Source organism: Oryctolagus cuniculus, chromosome 5 (assembly GCF_964237555.1).
Source record: "Oryctolagus cuniculus chromosome 5, mOryCun1.1, whole genome shotgun sequence".
Classification (NCBI taxonomy): domain Eukaryota; kingdom Metazoa; phylum Chordata; class Mammalia; order Lagomorpha; family Leporidae; genus Oryctolagus; species Oryctolagus cuniculus.
This window is the reverse complement of record NC_091436.1, coordinates 154,614,030-154,620,029: the sequence shown is the minus strand read 5'-3', so window position 1 is coordinate 154,620,029 and position 6,000 is coordinate 154,614,030.

Below are 6,000 nucleotides of genomic sequence, written 5' to 3'. Positions count from 1 at the left end.
GCTGTGTATCTCACTTCCCATGTTGGATCATTCTCTCCCTTTTTAATTCTATCAGCTAGTATTTGCAGACACTATTTTTGTTTATGTGATCCCTTTTCTTCTAAGTCCTATCATTATGATCAATTGTGAACAGAAATTGATCACCGGGACTAGTGAGATGGCATTGGTACATGCCACCTCGATGGGATTGAATTAGAATCCCCTGGTATGTTTCTAACACTACCGTTTGAGGTAAGTCAGCTTGAGCATGGCCCAGATTGCACATCTCTTCCCTCTCTTATTCCCACTCTTGCATTTAACAGCGATCATTTTTCTTTCTTTTTTTTTTTTATCTTTTATTTAATGAATATAAATTTCCAAAGTACGACTCATGGGTTACAATGGCTTCCCCCCCCATACGGTCCCTCCCACCCACAACCCTCCCCTTTCCCACTCCCTCTCCCCTTCCATTCACATCAAGATTCATTTTTGATTATCTTAATATACAGAAGATCAGCCTAGCATACCTTAAGTAAGTATTTCAACAGTTTGCTCCCACACAGAAACATAAAGTGAAAAATAATAGATGATTTTTTTTAATGATGATGAAATCAGATCAGACCTATTGTCATGTTTAATCCCAGTGAGAGTCAAGTTGGGAATTGATAATTTCTTTCTTTCTTTTTTTTTTTTTTACAGAAGATCAGTTTAGTGTACATTAAGTAAAGATTTCAGTCGTTTGCACCCCCATAGAAACACAAAGTGAAATATACTGTTTGAGTACTCGTTATAGCATTAAGCCTCAGTGTACAGCACATTAAGGACAGAGATCCTACATGAGGAGTAAGTGCACAGTGACTCCTGTTGTTGACTTTACCAATTGACACTCCTGTTTATGGCATCAGTAATCTCCCTATGCACCAGTTATGAGTTTCCAAGGCTATGGAAGCCCCCTGAGTTCTCCGACTCTTATCTTGTTTAGACACGGTCATAGTCAAAGTGGAGGTTCTCTCCTCCCTTCAGAGAAAGGCACCTCCCTCTTTGAAGACCTGTTCTTTCCACTGGGATCTCACTCACAGAGATCTTTTGCCAGAGTGTCTTGGCTTTCCATGCCTGAAATACTCTCATGGGCTTTTCAGCCAGATCCGAGTGCCTTTAGGGCTGATTCTGAGGCCAGAGTGCTATTTAGGACATCCGCCATTCTATGAGTCTGCTGAGTATCTCACTTCCCATGTTGGATCACTCTCCCCTTTATTTATTCTATCGGTTGGTGTTAGCAGATACTAGACTTGTTTATGTGCTCCCTTTGACTCTTAGTCCTTTCATTATGATCAATTGTGAACTGAAATTGATCACTTGGAGTAGTGAGATGGCATTGGCACATGCCACCTCGATGGGATTGAATTGGAATCCCCTGGTATGTTTCCAACTCTACCAATTGGGGCAAGTCAGCCCGAGCATGTCCCAAATTATACATCTCTTCCCTCTCTTATTCCCACTCTTATGTTTAACAGGGATCACATTTCAGTTAATTTTCAACACTTAAGAATAACTGTGTATTAATTACAGAATTAAACCAGTCATATTAAGTAGAACAGACAAAAAAAAATACTATGAGGGATAATGTATTAAGTTGTCCATTAGCAGTCAGGGCTATGCTGATCAAGTCACCATTTCTCATAGTGTCCATTTCACTTCAGGAGGTTTCCTTTTTGGTGTTGAGTCAGTTGTCACCGATCAGGGAGAACATATGGTGTTTGTCCCTTTGGGACTGGCTTACTTCACTCAGCATGATGTGTTCCAGATTCCTCCATTTTGTTGCAAATGACTGGATTTCGTTGTTTCTTACTGCGGTATAGTACTCTAAAGAATACATATCCCATAATTTCTTTATCCAGTCTACCGTTGATGGGCATTTAGGTTGGTTCCAGGTCTTGGCTATTGTGAATTGTGCTGCAATAAACATTAGGGTGCAGACCGCTTTTTTGTTTATCAATTTAAACTCCTTTGGGTAAATTCCAAGGAGTGGGATGGCTGGGTCGAACGGTAGGGTTATATTCAGGTTTCTGAGGAATCTCCAGACTGATTTCCATAGTGGCTTGACCAGTTTGCATTCCCACCAACAGTGGGTTAGTGTCCCTTTTTCCCCACATCCTCGCCAGCCTCTGTTGTTGGTAGATTTCTGTATGTGAGCCATTCTAACCGGGGTGAGGTGAAACCTCATGGTGGTTTTGATTTGCATTTCCCTGATTGCTAGTGACCTTGAACATTTTTTCATGTGCCTGTTGGCCATTTGGATTTCCTCTTTTGAAAAATGTCTATTGAGGTCCTTGGCCCATCTCTTAAGTGGGTTGTTGGTTTTGTTTTTGTGGAGTTTCTTGATCTCTTTGTAGATTCTGGTTATTAACCCTTTATCTGTTGCATAGTTTGCAAATATTTTTTCCCAATCTGTCGGTTGTCTCTTCACTCTCCTGACTGTTTCTTTTGCAGTACAGAAACTTCTCAATTTGATGCAATCCCAATAGTTGATTTTGGCTTTGACTGTCTGTGCCTCCCGGGTCTTTTCCAGAAATTCTTTGCCTGTGCCAATATCTTGAAGGGTTTCTCCAATGTTCTCTAATAACTTAATGGTGTCAGGACGAAGATTTAGGTCTTTAATCCACGTTGAGTGGATTTTTGTGTATGGTGTAAGGTAGGGGTCTTGCTTCATGATTCTGCACGTGGAAATCCAGTTTTCCCAGCACCATTTATTGAATAGACTGTCCTTGCTCCAGGAATTAGTTTTAGATCCTTGATCAAATATAAGTTGGCTGTAGATGTTTGGGTTGATTTCTGGTGTTTCAATTCTGTTCCATTGGTCTATCCATCTGTTTCTGTACCAGTACCATGCTGTTTTGATTACAACTGCCCTGTAGTATGTCCTGAAGTCTGGTATTGTGATGCCTCCGGCTTTGTTTTTGTTGTCCAAGATTGCTTTAGCTATTCGAGGTCTCTTGTGCCTCCATATGAATTTCAGCATCATTTTTTCTAGATCTGAGAAGAATGTCTTTGGTATCTTGATTGGGATTGCATTGAATCTATAAATTGCTTTTGGGAGAATGGACATTTTGATGATGTTGATTCTTCCAATCCATGAGCATGGAAGATTTTTCCATTTTTTGGTATCCTCTTCTATTTCTTTCTTTAAGGTTTTGTAATTTTCATCGTAGAGGTCTTTAACGTCCTTGGTTAAGTTTATTCCAAGGTATTTGATTGTTTTTGTAGCTATTGTGAATGGGATTGATCTTAGCAGCTCTTTCTCAGTCATGGCATTGCTTGTGTATACAAAGGCTGTTGATTTTTGTGCATTGATTTTATATCCTGCCACTTTGCCAAACTCCTCTATGAGTTCCAATAGTCTCTTAGTAGAGTTCTTTGGATCCTCTAAGTACAGAATCATATCGTCTGCAAAGAGGGATAGTTTGACTTCTTCCTTCTTGATTTGTATTCCTTTGATTTCTTTTTCTTGTCTGATGGCTCTGGCTAAAACTTCCAGAACTATGTTAAATAGCAGTGGTGAGAGTGGGCATCCCTGCCTGGTGCCAGATTTCAGTGGAAATGCTTCCAACTTTTCCCCATTCATTAGGATGCTGGCTGTGGGTTTTTTATAAATTGCTTTGATTATATTGAGGAATGTTCCTTCTATACCCAATTTGCTTAGAGTTTTCATCATGAAAGGGTGTTGAATTTTATCAAATGCTTTCTCTGCATCAATTGAGATAATCATATGGTTTTTCTTTTGCAGTCTGTTAATGTGGTGAATCACATTGATTGATTTGCGAATGTTGAACCATCCCTGCATACCAGGGATGAATCCCACTTGGTCTGGGTGGATGATTTTCCTGATGTGTTGTTGTATTCTATTGGCCAGAATTTTATTGAGGATTTTTGCGTCTATGTTCATCAGGGATATTGGTCTGTAATTTTCTTTCAGTGCTGCATCTTTCTCTGGCTTAGGGATTAAGGTGATGCTGGCTTCATAGAAAGAATTTGGGAGGATTCCCTCTTTTTCGATTGTTCTGAATAGTTTGAGAAGAAATGGGATTAGTTCTTCTTTAAATGTCTGGTAGAATTCAGCAGTGAATCCATCTGGTCCTGGGCTTTTCTTTGTTGGGAGGGCCTTTATTACTGTTTCAATTTCTGTTTCAGTTATGGGTCTATTTAGGTTTTCTATGTCTTCATGGTTCAATTTAGGTAGGTTGCATGTGTCCAGGAATCTATCCATTTCTGATAGGTTTTCCTGTTTGCTGGCGTACAGGTCCTTGTAGTAATTTCTGATGATTCTTTTTATTTCTGTGGTGTCTGTTGTTACGTTTCCTTTTTCATCTCTGATTTTATTGATTTGGGTCTTTTCTCTTCTTTTTTTAGTTAGTTGGGCCAATGGGGTGTCAATTTTGTTTATTTTTTCAAAAAACCAGCTTCTCGCTTGGCTGATTTTTTGTAATGTTTTTTTGGATTCAATCCTGTTAATTTCTTCTCTGGTTTTAATTATTTCTCTTCTCCTACTAGATTTGGGTTTGGTTTGCTGCAGTTTTTCTAGGTCCTTGAGGTGCGCTGAAAGCTCATTTATTTGGTACCTTTCCAATTTCTTGGTATAGGCACCTATTGCTATAAATTTGCCTCTCAATACTGCTTTTGCTGTATCCCATAAGTTTTGATATGTTGTGTTGTTGTCTTCATTTACTTCCAGAAAGTTTTTGATTTCTCTTTTGATTTCTTGAATGACCCAGTGTTCATTCAGGAGCATGTTGTTCAGTCTCCATGTGTTTGCATACTTTCTGGGGTTTCCTGAGTTGCTAATTTCCAGCTTCATCCCGCTGTGGTCTGAGAAGCTGCATGGTATGATTCTCATTCTTTTAAATTTGCTGAGACTTGCTTTATGGCCTAGTATGTGGTCAATCCTAGAGAAGGTTCCATGCGCTGCTGAGAAGAATGTGAAGTCTGTAGATGTAGGGTTGAAAGTTCTGTAGATATCTGTTAGATCCATTTGGGCAATAGTGTCAATTAAATCTGCTGTTTCCTTGTTGATCTTCTGTCTGGATGATCTGTCTATTTCTGAGAGTGGAGTATTGAAGTCCCCCAGTACTATTGTATTGGAATCTAAATCTCCCTTTAAGTCCCTTAACATATCTTTTAAATAGACCGGTGCCCTGTAATTAGGTGCATATACATTTATAATAGTTACATCTTCCTGTTGAATTGAACCCTTAATCATTATATAGTGTCCCTCTTTGTCTCTCTTAACAGTTTTTGTATTAAAGTTTATTTTGTCTGATATTAATATGGCTACACCTGCTTTTTTTTGGTTTCTGTTGGCATGGAATATCTTTTTCCAACCTTTCACTTTCAGTCTGCATGCCTCTTTGTTAGAGAGATGTGTTTCTTGTAGGCAACAAATAGTTGGGTTGTGTTCTGTGAGCCAGTCAGCTAAACGGTGTCTTTTAACTGAAGAATTCAGACCATTAATGTTCAATGTGACTATTGATACGTAGTGACTTTGCCCTGCCATTTTCCCGGAAATATTTTCTAGTATATGCTTTGAGCTTCCCATGCTCTTTTACTGGTAGGTGTTCTTCCTTTCCCTTCTTTCATATTGATGGCCGTGTTTCTGTGTTTCTGAGTGTAGCACATCTTTAAGTATCTTTTGCAGGGCCGGACGAGTGGCCACAAAGTCTTTCAATTTCTGTTTGCTATGAAAGGTCTTTATTTCACCTTCATTCACAAATGAGAGCTTGGCAGGATATAATATTCTGGGCTGGCAATTTTTCTCTCTTAGCACCTGTGCTATGTCTCGCCATTCCCTCCTAGCTTGTAGGGTTTCTGATGAGAAGTCAGCTGTGAGTCTGATTGGAGATCCTCTGAGAGTAATCTGACGTTTCTCTCTTGCACATTTTAGGATCTTTTCTTTATGTTTCACTGTGGTAAGTTTAATTACCACGTGTCGTGGTGAGGATCTCTTTTGGTCATGTTTATTGGGGGTTC